Here is a 19,307-nt window from a genome sequence, read left to right on the forward strand (position 1 = left end):
TCAAACTTGTCAACCTCCCAGATAACAGGTTCGGCGCCAGAACTCGAACTCCCCTCGGGTGTAGCATCGGGGCTCGCCAGGTCTCCGTCTGGACACTGAGGATCTACCTCGCCCTGCCCGTTAAACGGGACATCAAAAATCCGAAGAGGTCCATACTCCCCGGAGTATTCTCTAAAACACCACGCTACATACTCGTGGGTCTCAAAATGCGTCTCCCCCACATCAACCCATACTAAAGTATAATACCTAATATACATCTCCTCGTTCCCTATGGGGTACACAAACATCGTCTTCCCTATATGATGCGGGATCCCAAAACGTATCGGTGCCTTTGCCATCTTCAAGGCCGGGGGTCTGAAACATTGGGTTTTAACAACAATGAGACGAATCTCACCCCCTAAACCTAAACTAGGCTAACATGCACCTCCTGACAGGCAATAAATCACAAACAACCCCTAACATTTAACAATCAACTGACCTAGGCCCTCGGGCCCAGATCGAGCACACAATTCACCTTGCAGGTTAGACAGATCATAATAATGCTCATGGCACATACGCGATCACATTTAGTCACACGTACACCATACACATACTCATGCTCTGGTTCAACAATGCACACAGGCACACGGCTTATTTCTCAATTAAGTTCGACTCTCGTAAAATGCATCAGGTCTAACCATCAATACCAACACTTCATGGCCCGCGCAAAACGCATCAGGCCCGGTGTCTCTAGCCCGCGTAAAACGCATCAGACGCAACACCGATCTCCATATACGGACCAAAACCCGCGTAAAACGCCTCAGGCTGGCCGTCTTCCAGTAGAACCGGGTACCGTCCTGCGTAAAACGCATCAGGACTCATAATGATCACACAGGCACACAACCAATTTTATCTGAACCCCGCATAAACGCATCAGGGCATTTTAAGTGATCACATGCTCATGTTAGGCACGCATATTCGCACAATTTCAATTCCAGCCAATGCTCAGCATGCAAAATGCGTGGCCATGCAGTCCCGCACTCAGGCAATAATATAATGTAAAATGAGCACCCAATTTCAGTTAGGCACATCAACAAATTATGCCAATTCAACTCACACCTCAACATGCCCAATCAACTCATTAACATGCCCAATTTAAACAATTCAATAGGCATCCAACGTACAAATGGGCATAAAATTCATGCAATTGGCACAATACAAATTCGTATATTCTAGGCCCGCTACGCCACTTCATAATCGGCCACCTTAGGATACACAACATTGCACCATAATATTGATCACAACCGAACACAATTCAATCATCAATTGGCCAATCCAAGCACCCTCGACAAATGTCCAATTAAATCTCAATTTGACCAAATTTAGGTCCATTCAGTCGTATAAGGACAGCCACTAAACCGGTCCATCAAGGGCAGTAATTCAGTCTCAAATTACCTCACTAAGCTCCTCAAATTAGTCCCAATTCAGCCAATAATTCACAATCCCCTAATCAAGCTTAAACCCCCTAATTAACCTCTAATCTAACATTAACCTATCTAGAAGTGATTAGTGGCCTAATTAGGGTTTAGAGGGTGATTACTCACCTAATCTAAGCTCTAAAGCAAGCTGGATAGGCGGGGGGGGGACGGCAGCTGATCGCTAGTCCACGGCGGCGAACGGCGGCGCGTGCGGCGGCGACGGGCGAAGGGTGGTGATGCTGGTTGGTGATGGCCGAAATGAGAGGGAGAGAGAAAACAGGTTGGTGAGGGTGGTGGCGGTGCGGCGGCGGCTTGGACAGACGGCGGCCGGCGGTGGCTAGCTCCGGCGCACGGCGCGGCCAAGGCTGACCGGCGGTGTTCCTCACGCCGAATGAGGGAGAGAGAGACGAGATGGAGGGAGAGAGAGACGGGATGGCGATGGTGCACGGCGGACGAGCTGCAGCCTAGGCGAGCGGCGGCGGCGTCTCCTCTGGCGGACGGTGGCTCACGGCCGAGAGAGAGGTAGAACCGGCGGGAGGGAGAGGAAGGAGGAATCGGTGAAGGGGGAGAGAGGAGAGGAGAAGTGGCCGAATGAAAGTGAGGGAGGAATGAGAGAGAGGCAAGGGCATTATTAGTCCAAGGGGGTTTGACCAACTTTTTCTTAATTCCTATTTTGCCCCTCAATCACTTGGTTCTCATTAACCTAACCCAAAATATCCAAGGGTAATTTAGACTTCAAATTCTGAATTATTGGGGGGGGGGTGTTCTTATCCAAACAAATTCCCAAAATAACCTCCCAAAATTTGGAATACCAAAAATAAGCCTAGGGGCAAAATCGTCATTTTTCGATTTCGGGCTGAATTTCCATTTTTCGACCGTACTGATCCCAAATATAGTTGGCCACACTAAAATGACGTCGTCCTCGCAAAATAGTCGTATACGCCCACGAAATTCGACGTCCCAGTCCTGATCCAATTTCGATATCAAAATTGCTCAATTTAAAATTTTAGGGCCTCTCACTAACGGGTGGCTGTTTAGGGGTTACGCGTATCGACCTAGGGTTACTCGAGTCGTGACGGTCTCGATTACCGGGAGAACGCGAGGAATTATCGCTAGTTCCGGAGGTCGCGATCGTTTGGTTTAAGTTCGGGATTTTGTTCGCCATGCGTACCCTCGATTGTGCGGAATCACCCGCGATTCGATCATACGTCGTTGGCCAAACTAAATCCGTCACCTTCCTAGGATCGGCCCACATTGGCCCAAAATATTTCCTCATCGTTTCTCGGAATCGGTGCCCAATTCGCGATCGGGTCCCTGGTCCACGTACCGTTTTCCTAATTAGCCATTTCCAATTGGTCAGTATCCCGAGAAGGATCCGTTCCGGGCGAGACTTACTAAAATTAAACGAGAAATAATATCAATATCATTGATTCCGGAAATGGGTCGAAATTGAGGATGTTACAACATGAATGGACATCTTCTAACCGGAAAGATTATGAGGTTGGGATACTATTGGATGACAATGGAAACAAATTACATCCAACACGTGAGATGTTGTCATCAATGTCAGGTTTATGAAGACAAAATCAATGCACCGCCAAATGAGCTACAACAAATGTCCGAGCCATGGCCATTTTCAATTTGGGGCATTGATATAATTGGTCCAATTAACCCCAAGGCCTCAAATGGGCATTGACTATTTCACTAAATGGATTGAAGCAAACTCTTACACGAATGTTACTGCCAAGAATGTTGCAAGATTCACTAAGCGGGACATCATTGCTAGGTATGGAGTTCCAGAAGCAATAATTACGGACAATGGTTCAAATCTAAATAACAAGATTGTAGATGATTTACTTGAACACTTCCACGTCTGACATTTGAACTCATCTCCATATCGTCCACAAATGAATGGAGCAGTGGAAGCGGCAAATAAGAATATCAAGAAGATACTGGCCAAGACAGCCGAAAATTATCGTGATTGGCACGAAAGGTTACCGTATGCTCTGATGGCATGCCAAACTTCAATTTGAACATCAACTGGAGCAACCCCATTTTCATTGGTTTACGGAATGGAAGCAGTGCTACCTGTTGAAGCAGAAATTCCTTCATTAAGGATACTCTCCCAATTGAAGCTTTCAGAAGCTGAGTGGATTCAACAAAGATATGAACAACTCAACATGATCGATGAAAAGAGATTAAGAGCTATATGCCATGGACAAGCTTATAAAAAATGAGTGGCTAAATCCTTTAACCGAAAAGTGAAACCAAGGCATTTTAAAACAGAGGATTTAGTAGTGAAGAAAATCATCTTCAACAAATCGGATCCTCGTGGCAAATTCACTCCAAATTATGAGGGTCCATACATTGTCAAGAAAGTTCTTCTTGGAGGAGCATTGATTCTTATAGACATGGCAGGAACAGAGCTGGCCTATCCTGTAAATCCAGATGCTGTTAAGATTTTCTATCCATGAAATGAAGACGAACATTCAAGAAAAGATTCGGGTCACTTTAGAACATGTGCATATCATATCATGCATACCATGCATTTCATGAACATATTTATCTGTTCTGCAGAAGAAAGTAAAAAGAATCCGAACCAGTTGATGATAGTAGAGGGAAGTATTATTTCCAATTCAATTTTCCAATTGATATTCCCTAATGTGCTTTTCTTTTTATCATCCTCAGGGAGACAAAGAAAAGGGAGCAACAAAAGAAAAATCCCCAGTGGAATCAAAGAAAAACATGCAAACAAGAGGGATTTTGGTAAGATTGATCAAACAAGTATCCCTAAGTCGTGAGTGCATGTGTTAAAGAAGTTGCCTTTCTAAGAGAAAATCGAAATTTTTTTCCCCAAGCGGAATGACACTAAAATTGAACAAAACAAAACACATTGTTTTGAAAAGAAAATATTTCAGAAATATTTCAAATCAAAAGTTTTGAAATACGCTTTCTTTGTAAATGCACTAAGCATCAAAATTCTCTAAAAGGGATAATTTGACAAAAGGCTTTGAAAAATTTCGAAGAAAAAGTTTGGATCAAATTGAATGGAAAGACCTTCAAATGATGAAAGGTAAGCCATATCCAAACACGTTCCCTATACATTCAAAGTCAAAATGGAGAAGTGAGTGAGAAAAACTCATCCGCAGGAAATATGGGATGTTCGCAATGATTACATGGATTGAAATGATGAAAGGCAGTCATTTCACTATCCCAAACACATACTTATCCCTTGTAAACCAAATTTGAGTCAAAATAGTGGAGAAGTTTTTCCAAAACAACACTGTTAAGAACTACCCCACATTGGGGCAAATCAGGAGGTTTGTGATTGATAGTCTTGGAGAATAGGATCAAGAAATATTCTATTGCATACTCTTGCATCAATCTTTCTATGATAACTTCAGATGAAGTCATATGGAAGCCCAAGACATCCCAAGAGGAAGAAGAGCACTTCATTTCTTATACCCAAACGTATTACCTTTTGCAAAGCCCAATTGAGCCTGAATATTCATTTCAGAACCCTAAATTGGTGATCATCTCTTCACACTGGAGCATGAGCATATGATCCACTCTAATAGATAAGAAACAAAGGGGCATGACATAGAGTCCTTAGAATTCAAAAAGATCAAAGGCAAAAGAATCTGGGGCATGACAAAGCAGTGTACCTGGTAAATGCAAGGCCAAATGTCCAAGGAAAATGAGAAAGAAAAAGAGAAGAAAGCTCAAAATAACAAAAAAAAGTCATGACAAAGCAAAGTTAAGATCATGAGAGATCATAGATCACAACAAGTAAGAATGAGCAAAAGAAAAGAGATTGTAATGAATGTTTAGGGGACTCTGATGTTCATAAAAGTAAGACCCCTAGTAAGCAAAAAAGAAAAAGGTGGTGATGCTAAAAAAATTACCAATTTCATAAAAATCCTGAATTCAAAACAAATGAGCCTTTTGAGTCTACCCAATACCAACAATACAACCTCTCCCCAAAGACTCTTCAGATTGGGATGTTGAGAGTAGAAACATGACTTTATGACAAGAAGTCATCACTCAAAGAAGTGTATGCAATAATATCTTGTCTTATTCTCGAGGTTCTTAACTTGTAAACCTGAAGTCAGATATGATGAAATCCTTTTTCTTGGCCTCAGAATGTCTATCCTTTGAATAGCCATTGACCAAGCCAACATTACAACCTTTTGAAAGACCTTATTTGATCAATTGGATTGTATATACTACGAACATCTCCAAACACCTAAGGATTGGTTAAGAGAGATAAAATTGAGGGATATCAGACAAGTCCCCTTCCAATCAAATAATGAAAAGACCAAGTTCATAGATTGAAACAAATCCTTTCTAATGAAGGTCTTTCCAACGATCATTTCAAGCATTTCTTGAAAGATTGCAAGCATTTTGTTCAAATAATTCCTTGAAAAGGAAATTTGATTGTCTGAAATGCTTTAATGCAAAGAATACATATTTCAAAACTACTTTTCAAAAGTTTTTGGTCAACTTAAAACCAAATTTTCAAACAGTTTGTGGTAAGCTAAGAAAAAACCACGCTTCAAATAATTTTGATTAATTTCAAAAACTACTTTTCAAAATAGTTTTTGGTCAACTAAAAAAACCATACAAAGGTTAGTAAAACCTCAAAATCACATAACTCACGGTCAAGGCATTCATTGTTTGAAGTCTTCCCAAAGTCCTGCAGGCGAGGAACCTCTAGGCAAAATCAAAGTCCTACTGATGAGAAACCACTAGGCGAATTCAAGTCCTACAGGCGAGGAGACCCTAGGCAAATTCAAAGTCCTACAGGCGAGGAGCCCCTCGGCAAATTCAAGTTCTACAGGCGAGGAGCCTCTAGACAAATTCAAAGTCCTACAGGCGAGGAGCCCCTAGGCAAATTCAAAGTCCTACAGGTGAGGAGCCTCTAGGCAAATTCAAAGTCCTACAGACGAGGAGCCCCTAGGCAAATTCAAAGTCCTACAGGTGAGGAGCCCCTAGGCAAATTAAAGTCCCACTGGTGAGAAGCCCCTAGGCAAATCCAAAGTCCTACAGGCGAGGAGCCCCTAGGCAAATTCAAGTCCTACAGGTGAGGAACCACTAGGCAAATTCAAGTCCTACTGGTGAGGAGCCCCTAGGAAAATTCAAAGTCCTACAGGCGAGGAGCCCCTAGGCAAATTTAAGTCCTACTGGTGAGGAACCATTAGGCAAATTCAAGTCCTATAGGCGATGAGCCCCTAGGCAAATTCAAGTCCTATAGGCGAGGAGCCCCTAGGCAAATTCAAAGTCCTACAGGCGAGGAGCCCCTAGGCAAATTCAAAGTCCTACAGGCGAGTAGTCCCTAGGCAAATTCAAGTCCTACTGGTGATGAACCACTAGGCAAATCCAAAGTCCTACATGCGAGGAGCCCCTAGGCAAATTCAAGTCTTACTGGTGAGGAACCACTAGACAAATCCAAAGTCCTACAGGCGAGGAGCCCCTAGGCAAATTCAAGTCCTACTGGTGAGGAACCACTAGGCAAATTCAAAGTCTTACAAGCGAGAAGCCCCTAGGCAAATTCAAGTCCTATTGGTGAGGAACCACTAGGCAAATCCAAAGTCCTACAGGCGAGGAGCCCCTAGGCAAATTCAAGTCCTACTGATGAGGAACCACTAGGCAAATTTCCAAATCCTTAGGCGAGGAGCCTAAGGTGTTCAGGGTTCGTGGGTTCATCCTTAAACCACGAAATCAGAATAACCATCATAATCTTCACCACCATCAATTCATGCCCTTGGATAAGCGATAAAGAGACGCTCACAAATAGGTAAGTTTCTCTCCCTCAATCATTAAGAACCTTTCAAAATACATCTTGAAAAGAAAACCTTTGGATTAGATCACGAATTTCAAAAGCAAGATCCCTAATTAGTTGTTGTGAAATTTCCATCTTATCTTGTTCATTGAGTCGACTCAAAACTTAGGTGTCACATTGTCTTTGAGATCAACCTCTAACGAGCTCAATCTCAAATAGGGGCAGCTGTTGACACTTGATTTTTAGCTCATTTTATTTTTCCATATTTTCAAAAATCTCAAAATTAGGACTAAGAATCTTGGCCAAGCCTAGAAACTTATTTCTAAACCAAAAATAAAATTTTTAGCATTTTTCTGCATTTTCCTTAATTTCTTTTAGTCAAAGTAAGTGAGAAAATCAAGAAAAATAGTAAATGGAGTTAGAAAATTCCATAAAAATAGTCATTAGTCTTATTTTAAATCCAATTTCATGAATACATCATCAATTTTGAAAAATCTCAATCGGGTATATGTTTTTCCCAAAATTGGCTAAAATTAAACCCGAATTGAACAAAAAATGCAATTAAATTTTTTCTAGTCATTTTTAAGTCATAGTGTCTTCACAACAAATGATTCTGGGACCTTGAATTACATAATTGTTGGTCCAATTGCATAATTTTTCATAAAAATAAAAAATCCCCAAAATTCAATTGAAAATTAAGAATTTTGAACCCAAATTGGGAATCGTGCATAATATGAAATTGTTGAACCATGAGACCATCATTTCTAGGGTTAATTAGATGAGGATAATTCAATTTTGGCATCAATTTTGCCTAATCAGGTCATTAGGACATCAAATTGAAAAAAACCATATTAACCTGAATACAAAAATTTGAAAATCTTAGACACAATTATAACAAAAATTGGGGAAAATTACATATTTGGGTTCGGAATGTGATGAGGAATTCAATTTTGAAAATTGGGTCAAAATTGAGCTTAATTTGCAAATTTAGACCAATCCGGGTCTTCCGGGTCGAACGGGTCAACACGACCCGACCCGGGTTGTTTATCTTCCTTACCCGACTCACCCAAGGCGCAATAAACCCAGAAAATATCTCCCGTGCCCAGAACTTTACCGACTTCCCCTGATCAATATAACACGTGAAAATCAAGCGTGCCAGCTGGAGAATCTCCAGCTGGCGTCGGAGATCGGTTATAACCGATTCTAGGTCGGTGAATAACAAAATTTAAGCGAGAAAATTGATCAACAAAAAACGGAAAAAACTTGAACATTGGAAGAGGAGGTGTTTGACGAAATGATCAAGAGAGGAGAAAGAGAGATAGAGAGAAAAAGAGCGTAAAATCTGAAGAGAGAAGAAGGTAGAGGTCCCCTTCTGAGCGTTCGGCGCCGCCCTACATGGCAGAGTGCCGGCAAATCAGAGTTTGGCCGTGACCTTGCTCCTTGAGTTTGGTAAGGTTGATCGTGTATGAAGGCCTGAAAGTGAAGCTTGATTAGTGAGTCCAGAGGTTCCAAGGTGAAACTGAATCCGTCGACTTGAAGTTCAAGTGTCAGGGAACTATTCCACAGTCATCAATCGTCTCAAAAACTTCATCCGATCGTCCGTAGAAACAGGTAAAGTATGATATTCATCATATTTTTCCAGAACTCCATAAAATGAGGTTGAACTTGATATTGTTAAATCTATGTTTTCTTTATTGATCTTGAGTGCATTAATGCCAAAAATGAGTTTTTGAACATGTTTCTCTTTGTTTGATTGCAAAATGTGGATTGAATGTGCATAAAATGTGTCGATTGCCATTGTTGGACTTCGCCGGAGCTCGGGAAACTTCGCCGGAGCGCTCCCCGTGGCCTTAAGCCACTCAAGTTAGTCCGTTCTTACCTTGTTTGATGTTCAGAAAGTCATATTGATCGATGTAGATGGCTAAGGCGAATAGAATTGAGATTTAAGGCTTCTGGTAGTGTTAGTTTAGGTCATTGATGATTTAGATTTTTAGACCAATCTTTTGCCGGTCGACGAAGGTCTGGCGACGTGCTAAATAGGTTAGACTGATAATAGAATACATAAAAAAATTCAGAAATATGTGAAAATCGGAAAAATCTAAAATTTTTTGGAAAATCGGAAAAAATTCAAAAAAAAAATTCACAGAAAAATATAAAAAATTAGAAAATTTATAAAAAATTCAAAAAAGTTAAAAAATTCATAAAAATTCAGAAAATTTAGAAAATACAAAAAAAGTGAAAAATTTAGAAAATCAATAAAAAATTGAAAAATTGGAAAATTCATAAAAATTTTCAGAAAATCATAAAAAATCATTTCTCGGTTAATGAAATTTCCGAAAAAAAAAATCAAAAATTTTAAAAATTCACAGAATGGTCCAAAAAGAATAAGCTTAGAAAGTGAAATTTGAATTTTTGGAAGTGCCCAAATGGCATTTTTAGAAAATCCCAAATTCAGGGGTTATAACCCCCAAAAAACCCTAAAACCGTAAAAAATGTGAATCATGAAATGAATAAGCTTCTAGAGCTTCATTAGGGTTTAAATGTTTTGATTGATTTTCATTTTTAGAGACCATTTAGGATTGATCGATCTGATTGGCGTTGATTGTACATTTAATATTTGATTGGTTCTTCCTGCGATTAGAATGGATAGAATTAGTAGGTAAGTCTCGGAAATTTGCATGACACGTTAGACATCGTATCGTTCTTAGGTACCGAAAGGGCGTTAGGGATCTCGATTCGGGATCAATAACGTAACCAAGTCCCCGTACTCAGAATCTCTGGTTCGTAGAATCGTGGTATTTCTCCCGTACCTCGATTAGGTTTCTAGTCTACCTACCAATAATGACTAGTGGTGACTCCAAAATCACAAACTTAGATTAAATAGGAAATTACCTTCTGCTGTCACGTGAGGTACGGTCTGGGAGAGACCCTTACACGGAAATACCTCTTTAGCGCGCAAATCCCGATAGCCCAAAAAAAAAAAAAGCGCGGTACGACAATGTTATGCATTACAAATGTATTTGAAGGAAAGCCCTTCCTCTTCTCAAGAAATGTATAGGGACTTCTATTTCTGGTTTTTGATGACTCGTCGCGCAATTACCAGATAATTAACGGGATATTGCTTGGGAACGAACAAGTGAGCAAAAGGAAACGTTTCTCAGAAAACCTTGAAGTTCTTGCGTTTGCGAACACAGCTTTTGATCCGAATGGACTCACGGGGCCCGTAAGCACTTTTCAGAAAGCCATGGGCCCCATCATGCTTCACGAATACCTTCGTGATTCGTCTCGCCCCGGCAAGATAACGCACCGCTCGACAAAATTTCGACCCGGCAAAAAGGCGTTCGTTAAATAAAGAAAAAAAACGAGAAAGAATGGTGCAACACGAGGACCTTCCAGGAGGTCACCCATCCTAGTACTACTCTCGCCCAAGCACGCTTAACTTTGGAGTTCTGATGGGGTCCGGTGCATTAGTGCTGGTATGATCACACCCGTCAAGTTACGCATTGCAAATGTATTTGAAGCAAAACCCTTCCTCTTCTTAAGAAATGTATAGGGACTTCTATTTCCGATTTTTGACGACCCATCGTGCAATTACCAGATAATTAACAGGATATTGCTTGGGAACGAACAAGTGAGCAAAAGGAAACATTTCTAGGAAAACCTCGAAATTTCCGCATTTACGAGCACAGCTTTTGATCGGGATGGACTCACGGGGCCCGTAACCACATTTCGGAAAGCCGTGGGCCCCATCATGCTTCGCGAATACCTTCGTGATTTGTCTCGCCTCGGCAAGATGACGTAACGCTCGACAAAATCATGACCCGGCAAAAAGGCGATCTTTAAATAAAAAGAAAAACGAAAAGAGGGGTGCACCACGAGGACATCCCAAGAGGTCAACCGTCCTAGTACTACTCTCGCCAAAGCATGCATAACTTCAAAGTTCTGATGGGATCCTGTGCATTAGTGCTGGTATGATCGCACCCGTCATGTTATGCATTGCAAATGTATTTGAAGGAAAGCCGTTTCTCTTCTCAAGAAATGTATAGGGACTTCTATTTCCGATTTTTTACGACCCGTCGTGCAATTACCGGATAATTAACGGGATATTGCTTGGGAATGAACAAGTGAGCAAAAACAAACGTTTCTCGGAAAACCTCGATATTCCGACGTTTACGAGCATAGCTTTTGAGCCGGATGGACTGACGGGGCCCGTAAGTACTTTTCAGAAAGCTGTGGGCCCCGTCATATTTCGCGAATACCTTCGTGATTTGTCTCCCCCCATCAAGATAACGCACCGCTCGATAAAATCTCGACCCGGCAAAAAGGAGCTTGTTAAATAAAGAGAAAAACGAAAAAGAGGGGTGCAACACAAGGACTTCTAAGGAGGTCACCATCCTAGTACTACTCTCGCCCAAGCACGCTTAACTTCGGAGTTCTGATGAGATTCGGTGCGTTAGTGTTGGTATGATCGCACCCATCTTGTTACGCATTACAAATGTATTTGAAGCAAAACCCATCTTCTTCTCAAGAAATGTATAGGGACTTCTATTTCCGATTTTTTGATGGCCCGTCGCGCAATTACCGGACATTTAACGGGATATTGCTTGGGAACGAACAAGTGAGCAAAAAGAAACGTCTCTCGGAAAATCTCGAAATTCCTGCGTTTACAAGCACAGCTTTTGATCCTGATGGACTCACGGGGCCCGTAAGCTCTTTTCGAAAAGCCGTGGGCCCCGTCTTGCTTCACGAATACCTTCATGATTCGTCTCGCCATGGCAAGATAATGCACCACTCGACAAAATCTAGACCCGGCAAAAAGGCGATCGTTAAATCAAAAGAAAAACAAAAAAGAGGGGTGCAACACGAAGACTTCCCAGGAGGTCACCCATCCTAGTACTACTATCGCCCAAGCATGCTTAACTTCGGAGTTCTGATGGGATACGGTGCATTAGTGCTGGTATGATTGCACCCGTCATGTTACGCACTGCAAATGTATTTGAAGCAAAACCCTTCCTCTTCTCGAGAAATGTATTGCGACTTCTATTTCCTGTTTTTGACGACCCGTCGCGCAATTACCAGATAATTAACGGGATATTGCTTGGGAACGAACAAGTGATCAAAAAGAAACGTTTCTCAGAAAACCTCGAAATTCCCGCGTTTACGAGCACAGCTTTTGATCCGAATGGACTCACGGGGCCCGTAAGCACTTTTCAGAAAGCTATGGGCCCCGTCATGCTTCGCGAATACCTTCGTGATTCGTCTCGCAACGGCAAGATAACGCGCCGCTCGACAAAATCTCGACCCGGCAAAAAGGCGATCGTTAAATAAAAAGAAAAACGAAAAAGAGGGGTGCAACACGAGGACTTCCCAGCAGGTCACCTATCCTAGTACTACTCTCGCCCAAGCATGCTTAACTTCGGAGTTCTGATGGGATCCGGTGCATTAGTGCTGGTATGATCGCACCCGTCATGTTACGCATTGCAAATGTATTTGAAGCAAAGCCCTTTCTCTTCTCAAGAAATGTATTGGGACTTCTATTTCCGGTTTTTGACGACCCGCCGTGCAATTACCGGATAATTAACGGGATATTGCTTGGGAACGAACAAGTGAGCAAAAGAAACGTTTCTCAGAAAACCTCGAAATTCTCGCGTTCACGAGCACAGCTTTTGATCCGGACGGACTCTCGGGGCCCGTAAGCACTTATCGGAAAGCCGTGGACCTCGTCATGCTTCGCGAACACCTTCGTGATTCCTCGCCCCGGCAAGATAACGCGCCGCTCGACAAAATCTCGACCCGGCAAAAAGGCGATCGTTAAATAAAAAGAAAAACGAAAAAGAGGGGTGCAACAGGAGGACTTCCCAGGAGGTCACCCATCCTAGTACTACTCTCGCCCAAGCACGCTTAACTTCGGAGTTCTGATGGGATCCGGTGCGTTAGTGCTGCTATGATCGTACCTGTCATGCTACGCATTGCAAATGTATTTGAAGGAAAGCCCTTCATTTTCTCAAGAAATGTATTGGGACTTCTATTTTCGGTTTTTGACGACCCGTCGCGCAATTACCGGATAATTAACGGGATATTGCTTGGGAATGAACAAGTGAGCAAAAACAAACGTTTCTCGGAAAACCTCGATATTCCGACGTTTACGAGCACAGCTTTTGAGCCGGATGGACTGACGGGGCCCGTAAGTACTTTTAAGAAAGCTGTGGGCCCCGTCATATTTCGCGAATACCTTCGTGATTTGTCTCCCCCCATCAAGATAACGCACCGCTCGATAAAATCTCGACCCGGCAAAAAGGAGCTTGTTAAATAAAGAGAAAAACGAAAAAGAGGGGTGCAACACAAGGACTTCTAAGGAGGTCACCATCCTAGTACTACTCTCGCCCAAGCACGCTTAACTTCGGAGTTCTGATGAGATTCGGTGCGTTAGTGTTGGTATGATCGCACCCATCTTGTTACGCATTACAAATGTATTTGAAGCAAAACCCATCTTCTTCTCAAGAAATGTATAGGGACTTCTATTTCCGATTTTTTGACGGCCCGTCGCGCAATTACCGGACATTTAACGGGATATTGCTTGGGAACGAACAAGTGAGCAAAAAGAAACGTCTCTCGGAAAATCTCGAAATTCCTGCGTTTACAAGCACAGCTTTTGATCCTGATGGACTCACGGGGCCCGTAAGCTCTTTTCGAAAAGCCGTGGGCCCCGTCTTGCTTCACGAATACCTTCATGATTCGTCTCGCCATGGCAAGATAATGCACCACTCGACAAAATCTAGACCCGGCAAAAAGGCGATCGTTAAATCAAAAGAAAAACAAAAAAGAGGGGTGCAACACGAAGACTTCCCAGGAGGTCACCCATCCTAGTACTACTATCGCCCAAGCATGCTTAACTTCGGAGTTCTGATGGGATACGGTGCATTAGTGCTGGTATGATTGCACCCGTCATGTTACGCACTGCAAATGTATTTGAAGCAAAACCCTTCCTCTTCTCGAGAAATGTATTGCGACTTCTATTTCCTGTTTTTGACGACCCGTCGCGCAATTACCAGATAATTAACGGGATATTGCTTGGGAATGAACAAGTGATCAAAAAGAAACGTTTCTCAGAAAACCTCGAAATTCCCGCGTTTACGAGCACAGCTTTTGATCCGAATGGACTCACGGGGCCCGTAAGCACTTTTCAGAAAGCTATGGGCCCCGTCATGCTTCGCGAATACCTTCGTGATTCGTCTCGCAACGGCAAGATAACGCGCCGCTCGACAAAATCTCGACCCGGCAAAAAGGCGATCGTTAAAGAAAAAGAAAAACGAAAAAGAGGGGTGCAACACGAGGACTTCCCAGGAGGTCACCTATCCTAGTACTACTCTCGCCCAAGCATGCTTAACTTCGGAGTTCTGATGGGATCCGGTGCATTAGTGCTGGTATGATCGCACCCGTCATGTTACTCATTGCAAATGTATTTGAAGCAAAGCCCTTTCTCTTCTCAAGAAATGTATTGGGACTTCTATTTCCGGTTTTTGACGACCCGTCGTGCAATTACCGGATAATTAACGGGATATTGCTTGGGAACGAACAAGTGAGCAAAAGAAACGTTTCTCAGAAAACCTCGAAATTCTCGCGTTCACGAGCACAGCTTTTGATCCGGACGGACTCTCGGGGCCCGTAAGCACTTATCGGAAAGCCGTGGACCTCGTCATGCTTCGCGAACACCTTCGTGATTCGTCTCGCCTCGGCAAGATAACGCGCCGCTCGACAAAATCTCGACCCGGCAAAAAGGCGATCGTTAAATAAAAAGAAAAACGAAAAAAAGGGGTGCAACAGGAGGACTTCCCAGGAGGTCACCCATCCTAGTACTACTCTCGCCCAAGCACGCTTAACTTCGGAGTTCTGATGGGATCCGGTGCGTTAGTGCTGGTATGATCGTACCTGTCATGTTACGCATTGCAAATGTATTTGAAGCAAAGCCCTTCATTTTCTCAAGAAATGTATTGGGACTTCTATTTTCGGTTTTTGACGACCCGTCGCGCAATTACCGGATAATTAACGGGATATTGCTTGGGAACGAACAAGTGAGCAAAAAGAAACGTTTCTCGGAAAACCTCGAAATTCCGGCGTTTACGAGCACAGCTTTTGTTCCGGATGGACTCACGGGGACCGTAAGCACTTTTCGGAAAGCCGTGGGCCCCGTCTCGCTTCGCGAACACCTTCGTGATTAGTCTCGCCCCGGCAAGATAACGCGCCGCTCGACAAAATCTCGACCCAGCAAAAAGGCGATCGTTACATAAAAAGAAAAACGAAAAAGAGGGGTGCAACACGAGGACTTACCAGGACACCCATCCTAATACTACTCTCGCCCAAGCACGCTTAACTTCGGAGTTCTGATTGGATCCGGTGCATTAGTGCAGGTATTATCGCACCCGTCAAGTTACGCATTGCAAATGTATTTGAAGCAAAGCCCTTCCTCTTCTCAAGAAATATATTGGGACTACTATTTCCGGTTTTTGACGACCCGTCGCGCAATTACCGGATAATTAACGGGATATTGCTTGGGAACGATCAAGTGAGCAAAAAGAAACGTTTCTCGGAAAACATCGAAATTCCCGCGTTTACGAGCACAGCTTTTGTTCCGGATGGACTCACGGGGCCCGTAAGCAGTTTTCAGAAAGCCGTGGGCCCCGTCTCGCTTCGCGAACACCTTCGTGATTAGTCTCGCCCCGGCAAGATAATGCGTCGCTCGACAAAATCTCGACCCGGCAAAAAGGCGATCGTTACATAAAAAGAAAAACGAAAAAGAGGGGTGCAACACGAGGACTTCCCAGGAGGTCATCCATCCTTGTGCTACTCTCGCCCAAGCACGCTTAACTTCAGAGTTCTGATGGGATCCGGTGCATTAGTGCTGGTATGATCGCACCCGTCATGTTACGCATTGCAAATGTATTTGAAGCAAAGCCTTTCCTCTTCTCAAGAAATGTATTGGGACTTCTATTTCCGATTTTTGACGACCCGTCGCGCAATTATTGGATAATTAACGGGATATTGCTTGGGAACGAAGAAGTGAGCAAAAAGAAACGTTTCTCGGAAAACCTCGAAATTCCCGCGTTTACGAGCACAGCTTTATTTTCGGATGGACTGACGGGGCCCGTAAGCACTTTTCAGAAAAGCCGTGCGCCCCGTCTCGCTTCGCGAACACCTTCGTGATTCGTCTCGCCCCGGCAAGATAACGCGCCGCTCGACAAAATCTCGACCCGGCAAAAAGGCGATCGTTAAATAAAAAGAAAAATGAAAAAGAGGGGTGCAACACGAGGACTTCCCAGGAGGTCACCCATCCTAGTACTACTCTCGCCCAAGAACGCTTAACTTCGGAGTTCTGATGGGATCCGGTGAATTTGTGCTGGTATGATCGCACCCATCATGTTACGCATTGCAAATGTATTTGAAGCAAAGCCCTTCCTCTTCTCCAGAAATGTATTGGGACTTCTATTTCCGATTTTTGACGACACGTCGCGCAATTACCGGATAATTAACGGGATATTGCTTGGGAACGAACAAGTGAGCAAAAAGAAACGTTTCTCCGAAAACCTCGAAATTTCCGCGTTTACGAGCACAGATTTTGTTCCAGATGGACTCACGGAGCCCGTAAGCACTTTTCGGAAAGCCGTGGGCCCCGTATCGCTTCGCGAACACCTTCGTGATTCGTCTCGCCCCGGGAAGATAACGCGCCGCTCGACAAAATCTTGACCTGGCAAAAAGACGATCGTTACATAAAAAGAAAAACGAAAAAGAGGGGTGCAACACAAAGACTTCCCAGGAGGTCACCCATCCTAGTACTACTCTCGCCCAAGCATACTTAACTTCGGAGTTCTGATGGGATCCGATGCATTAGTGCTGGAATGATCGCACCCGTCATGTTACGCATTGCAAATGTATTTGAAGCAAAGCCCTTGCTCTTCTCAAGAAATGTATTGGGACTACTATTCCGGTTTTTGACGACCCGTTGCGCAATTACCGGATAATTAACGGGATATTGCTTTGGATCGAACAAGTGAGCAAATAGAAACGTTTCTCGGAAAACCTCGAAATTCCCGTGTTTACGAGCACAGCTTTTGTTCCGGATGGATTCACGGGGGCCGTAAGCACATTTCGGAAACCCGTGGAACCCGTCTCGCTTCACGAACACCTTCGTGATTCGTCTCGCCCCGGCAAGATAAAACGCCGCTCGACAAAATCTCGACCCGGCAAAAAGGCGATCGTTACATAGAAAGAAAAACGAAAAAGAGGGGTGCAACACGAGGACTTCCCAGGAGGTCACCCATCCTAGTACTACTCTCGCCCAAGCACGGTTAACTTCGGAGTTCTGTTGGGATCCGGTGCATTAGTGCTGGTATTATCGCACCCGTCTTGTCACGCATTGCAAATGTATTTGAAACAAAGCCCTTCCTCTTCTCAAGAAATGTATTGGGACTTCTATTTCCGGTTTTTGACGACCCGTCGCGCAATTACCGAATAATTAACGGGCTATTGCTTGGGAACGAACAAGTGAGCAAAGAGAAACGTTTCTAGGAAAACCTCGAAATTCCCGCGTTTACGAGCACAGCTTTTGTTCCGGATGGAATGACGGGGCCCGTAAGCACTTTTCAGAAAGCCGTGGGCCCCGTCTCGCTTCGCGAAAACCTTCGTGATTTGTGTCGCCCCGGCAAGATAACGCGCCGCTCGACAAAATCTCGACCCGGCAAAAAGCCGATCGTTAAATAAAAAGAAAAACGAAAAAGAGGGGTGCAACACGAGGACTTCCCAGGAGGTCACCCATCCTAGTACTACTCTCACCCAAGCACGCTTAACTTCGGAGTTCTAATGGGATCCGGTGCATTAGTGCTGGTATGATCGCACCCGTCATGTTACGCATTGCAAATGTATTTGAAGCAAAGCCCTTCCTCTTCTCAAGAAATGTATTGGGACTTCTATTTCCGGATTTTGACGACCCGTCGCGCAATTACCATATAATTAACGGGATATTGCTTGGGAACGAACAAGTGAGAAAAAAGAAACGTTTCTCCGAAAACCTCGAAATTCCCGCGTTTACGAGCACAGCTTTTGTTCCGGATGGACTCACGAGCCTCGTAAGCACTTTTCGGAAAGTCGTAGGCCCCGTCTCGCTTCGCGAACACCTTCGTGATTAGTCTCGCCCCGGCAAGATAACGCGCCGCTCGACAAAATCTCGACCTGGCAAAAAGACGATCGTTACATAAAAAGAAAAACGAAAAAGAGGGGTGCAACGCGAGGACTTCCGAGGAGGTCATCCATCCTAGTACTACTCTCGCCCAAGCACGCTTAACTTCGGAGTTCTGATGGGATCCGGTGTATTAGTGCTGGTATGATCGCACCCATCATGTTACGCATTGCAAATGTACTTGAAGCAAAGCCTTTCCTCTTCTCAAGAAATGTATTGGGACTTCTATTTCCGGTTTTTCACGACTCGTCGCGCAATTACTGGATAATTAACGGGATATTGCTTGGGAACGAACAAGTGAGCAAAAAGAAACGTTTATCGGAAAACATCGAAATTCCGGTGTTTACGAGCACAGCTTTTGTTCCGGATGGACTCACGGGGCTCGTAAGCACTTTTCGGAAAGCCGTGGGCCCCGTCTCGCTTCGCGAACACCTTCGTGATTAGTCTCGCCTCGGCAAGATAACGCGCCGCTCGACAAAATCTCGACCCGGCAAAAAGGCGATCGTTACATAAAAAGAAAAACGAAAAAGAGGGGTGCAACACGAGGACTTCCCAGGAGGTCATCCATCCTAGTACTACTCTCGCCCAAGCACGCTTAACTTCGGAGTTCTGATGGGATCCGGTGCATTAGTGTTGGTATGATCGCACCCGTCATGTTACGCATTGCAAATGTATTTGAAGCAAAGCCTTTCCTCTTCTCAAGAAATGTATTGGGACTTCTATTTCCGGTTTTTGACGACCCGTCGCGCAATTATTGGATAATTAACGGGATATTGCTTGGGAACGAAGAAGTGAACAAAAAGAAACGTTTCTTGGAAAACCTCGAAATTCCCGCGTT

General features: G+C 43.7%; 17 non-coding genes and 1 pseudogene across 17 annotated transcripts; all 18 read right to left on the minus strand.

Moving 5' to 3' along the window:
• Positions 1-10,610: 10,610 nt before the first annotated feature.
• LOC115693127 (5S ribosomal RNA) lies at positions 10,611-10,729 on the minus strand. Its single transcript, XR_004007192.1, has one exon. It is a non-coding gene; the product is annotated as a 5S ribosomal RNA (ribosomal RNA).
• A 374-nt stretch (positions 10,730-11,103) lies between these two features.
• Positions 11,104-11,222, minus strand: LOC115693130 (5S ribosomal RNA; annotated as a pseudogene).
• A 375-nt stretch (positions 11,223-11,597) lies between these two features.
• LOC115669197 (5S ribosomal RNA) lies at positions 11,598-11,715 on the minus strand. The gene has a single exon (XR_004004316.1). It is a non-coding gene; the product is annotated as a 5S ribosomal RNA (ribosomal RNA).
• A 376-nt stretch (positions 11,716-12,091) lies between these two features.
• Positions 12,092-12,210, minus strand: LOC130140950 (5S ribosomal RNA). Its single transcript, XR_008818915.1, has one exon. It is a non-coding gene; the product is annotated as a 5S ribosomal RNA (ribosomal RNA).
• A 375-nt stretch (positions 12,211-12,585) lies between these two features.
• On the minus strand, positions 12,586-12,704 carry LOC130140926 (5S ribosomal RNA). The gene has a single exon (XR_008818891.1). It is a non-coding gene; the product is annotated as a 5S ribosomal RNA (ribosomal RNA).
• Positions 12,705-13,076: 372 nt separating this feature from the next.
• On the minus strand, positions 13,077-13,195 carry LOC115669196 (5S ribosomal RNA). Its single transcript, XR_004004315.1, has one exon. It is a non-coding gene; the product is annotated as a 5S ribosomal RNA (ribosomal RNA).
• Positions 13,196-13,570: 375 nt separating this feature from the next.
• LOC130140880 (5S ribosomal RNA) lies at positions 13,571-13,688 on the minus strand. Its single transcript, XR_008818866.1, has one exon. It is a non-coding gene; the product is annotated as a 5S ribosomal RNA (ribosomal RNA).
• Positions 13,689-14,064: 376 nt separating this feature from the next.
• Positions 14,065-14,183, minus strand: LOC115669195 (5S ribosomal RNA). The gene has a single exon (XR_004004314.1). It is a non-coding gene; the product is annotated as a 5S ribosomal RNA (ribosomal RNA).
• Positions 14,184-14,558: 375 nt separating this feature from the next.
• LOC115669194 (5S ribosomal RNA) lies at positions 14,559-14,677 on the minus strand. The gene has a single exon (XR_004004313.1). It is a non-coding gene; the product is annotated as a 5S ribosomal RNA (ribosomal RNA).
• Positions 14,678-15,051: 374 nt separating this feature from the next.
• Positions 15,052-15,170, minus strand: LOC130140941 (5S ribosomal RNA). The gene has a single exon (XR_008818906.1). It is a non-coding gene; the product is annotated as a 5S ribosomal RNA (ribosomal RNA).
• A 375-nt stretch (positions 15,171-15,545) lies between these two features.
• LOC130140881 (5S ribosomal RNA) lies at positions 15,546-15,661 on the minus strand. Its single transcript, XR_008818867.1, has one exon. It is a non-coding gene; the product is annotated as a 5S ribosomal RNA (ribosomal RNA).
• A 375-nt stretch (positions 15,662-16,036) lies between these two features.
• Positions 16,037-16,155, minus strand: LOC130140948 (5S ribosomal RNA). Its single transcript, XR_008818913.1, has one exon. It is a non-coding gene; the product is annotated as a 5S ribosomal RNA (ribosomal RNA).
• Positions 16,156-16,531: 376 nt separating this feature from the next.
• LOC130140915 (5S ribosomal RNA) lies at positions 16,532-16,650 on the minus strand. The gene has a single exon (XR_008818880.1). It is a non-coding gene; the product is annotated as a 5S ribosomal RNA (ribosomal RNA).
• A 375-nt stretch (positions 16,651-17,025) lies between these two features.
• LOC130140873 (5S ribosomal RNA) lies at positions 17,026-17,144 on the minus strand. Its single transcript, XR_008818859.1, has one exon. It is a non-coding gene; the product is annotated as a 5S ribosomal RNA (ribosomal RNA).
• Positions 17,145-17,518: 374 nt separating this feature from the next.
• Positions 17,519-17,637, minus strand: LOC130140920 (5S ribosomal RNA). The gene has a single exon (XR_008818885.1). It is a non-coding gene; the product is annotated as a 5S ribosomal RNA (ribosomal RNA).
• A 375-nt stretch (positions 17,638-18,012) lies between these two features.
• Positions 18,013-18,131, minus strand: LOC130140908 (5S ribosomal RNA). The gene has a single exon (XR_008818873.1). It is a non-coding gene; the product is annotated as a 5S ribosomal RNA (ribosomal RNA).
• Positions 18,132-18,506: 375 nt separating this feature from the next.
• Positions 18,507-18,625, minus strand: LOC130140918 (5S ribosomal RNA). The gene has a single exon (XR_008818883.1). It is a non-coding gene; the product is annotated as a 5S ribosomal RNA (ribosomal RNA).
• Positions 18,626-19,000: 375 nt separating this feature from the next.
• On the minus strand, positions 19,001-19,119 carry LOC130140914 (5S ribosomal RNA). Its single transcript, XR_008818879.1, has one exon. It is a non-coding gene; the product is annotated as a 5S ribosomal RNA (ribosomal RNA).
• Positions 19,120-19,307: the final 188 nt, after the last annotated feature.

This window comes from Syzygium oleosum, unplaced genomic scaffold (genome assembly GCF_021117445.2).
Source record: "Syzygium oleosum isolate NSW1041296 unplaced genomic scaffold, Sole_v2.1 Sole_v2.22, whole genome shotgun sequence".
NCBI lineage: Eukaryota > Viridiplantae > Streptophyta > Magnoliopsida > Myrtales > Myrtaceae > Syzygium > Syzygium oleosum.